At 41.7% G+C, this 2,059-nt stretch overlaps 1 long non-coding RNA gene across 1 annotated transcript; it reads left to right on the top strand.

Moving 5' to 3' along the window:
* The first annotated feature begins 413 nt into the window (after nt 1-413).
* Nucleotides 414-1,283, top strand: LOC121566436. Its single transcript, XR_006000889.2, has 4 exons — nt 414-519; nt 627-738; nt 948-1,070; nt 1,266-1,283. It is a non-coding gene; the product is annotated as an uncharacterized LOC121566436 (long non-coding RNA).
* Nucleotides 1,284-2,059: the final 776 nt, after the last annotated feature.

Raw genomic sequence — 2,059 nt, 5'->3', positions numbered from 1 at the left:
CAAACAGGTGCCATTAATACAGGTAACGAGTGGAGGACAGAGGAGCCTCTTAAAGAAGAAGTTACAGGTCTGTGAGAGCCAGAAATCTTGCTTGTTTGTAGGTGACCAAATACTTATTTTCAAATAAATTCATAAAAACTCCTACAATGTGATTTTCTGGAAAAAAAAATCTCAATTTGTCTGTCATAGTTGACGTGTACCTATGATGAAAATGACATGCCTCTCTCATCTTTTCAAGTGGGAGAACTTGCACAATTGGTGGCTGACTAAATACATTTTTCCCCACTGTACATGGATTGTTAGTCACATACTTGTATTAATGACAACCTCTTGTTTCGTGTTATTTATTGAATGATTCAAGATGAAAATCAGGCCAGGTTCAAGAGACTTGTGCAGACATTCACCGACCCCATGACAGAAGTGTACCTGCTGTTCTTCCAAGCCACCGTACCAACTTTCACTTCTTTCAACTTGCTGCTTCAGAGAGAGCAGTCATCAATATTTTTGTTACATGATGAGGTGGGATTGGATTTTGCTGTTTTTTTCCATTCTGTGTTTCTTGCTGATATCTGCAGGGATCCTCTAAAACAGGTTTCACCTACTATTTTTGTAAATGTCTGTTGTAGATGGTGAAATTCGTACGCAAGCTATGTTCCAAGTTTATGGTTCCAGCAGCTCTGCAGTGCCATGAGGAGCCTTGTGAAATTGCCTTTAAAGAAAAGGCAAACCATTTACCAGGTTAGTATATGACTATTATTATGATCAAACACTGTGATATGTGATATTTAGCCTTGTACCTTATACCGATATGCTGTATCTGTGACAGGAAGAAAGTTGAACATTGGGTTCACAACAAGGGCTAAACTTAACAGATTAATCGACGAGGGTGACATCACACCACAGCAGGTGGATTCATTCCATGAAGCGGTGTTGTGTTTCCTGACAAGTGCTGTGGACTATGCACTTAAGAAGCTGCCACTGGAAGAGCCACTGATCAAGCACGCACAATTTGTAGATGTACGGCAGAGGGCTGAAAGTGACATCGAAGATGTCCTGTACTTTGTTGAAAGGTTAGTTTTTTTTCTCTAATTATTGTCTATCATCTTAGCTAAAATACCCTGTGTTTTATGATGAGGTGTGTTCACTCCTAAACTGCACATGAGATATTCTTATGTGGCTTCTCCTCAAAGATGTGTATGAACTGCTGCTGGTTGATGACTATATACCTAAAACGTAACAACTTGTAACTCTACTTTCATAAATAGGTTTCCCCATCTCCTCCCCATACCATTGGCCAGAGGAGCATGACCTTCTGGGTGAGGAGTTTCTAAATTATCAGACCATGCCAATGATATCCCTGCAGGACTAAACTGAAATGGAAAGCTTCTGGGCTGAAATGGCAACCCGAAGCATAAGGTAAAATTTTTTTCCTTTTTGTCTTTCCTTTTGGCAGGTGTGGCTTGGCTACATCTGTTGCTTAAAATTGTTGCATGCATATATGTGTCATGCATGTTGCAAATTATGCATGTTTTTATCTGAACTTTGTTAATGGATCAACCTACAGTATACTTACAGTATTAATCAATCAAAAATCAAGGTATGTTTTTCCATTGTGTTTTGGTGCATTTTCCATAGGTGACAGGAGCCAAAGAATTCGAGAGGCTTGCTGCCGTCGCCAAGCTTGTCCTGGTGTTGCCCCATGCAAACGCAGATGCTGAGAGGGTGTTTTCAGTTGTGGGACTGAACAAAACCAAGAGAAGAAACAGCCTAGCATTGGATGGCACCCTGTCCTCAATAATGACCATAAAGATGGCCAATCTGGAGCCCTGCTTCAAATGGGAGCCCCCCTCCAATATCATCAAGGCCTCCAAGAAGGCCACAGGCCAGTATAACCATGCCGACAGATCATAGACAAGAGGCTCATTTGAGATGAGCCAGGTCTGTGCAGAATCGATCACCAGCGATCACCGCCCAATGCATGCTGGTTAGATTTGTGTCCGACTTGATCCCGACTTTCTCTGACGTCATGCACACGTGGGCAACGATAACCTCATGAGAA

The sequence above is a fragment of the Coregonus clupeaformis genome, unplaced genomic scaffold (assembly GCF_020615455.1).
Source record: "Coregonus clupeaformis isolate EN_2021a unplaced genomic scaffold, ASM2061545v1 scaf0708, whole genome shotgun sequence".
Lineage (NCBI taxonomy): Eukaryota > Metazoa > Chordata > Actinopteri > Salmoniformes > Salmonidae > Coregonus > Coregonus clupeaformis.
This window is presented reverse-complemented; position numbering and strand designations above follow the sequence as displayed.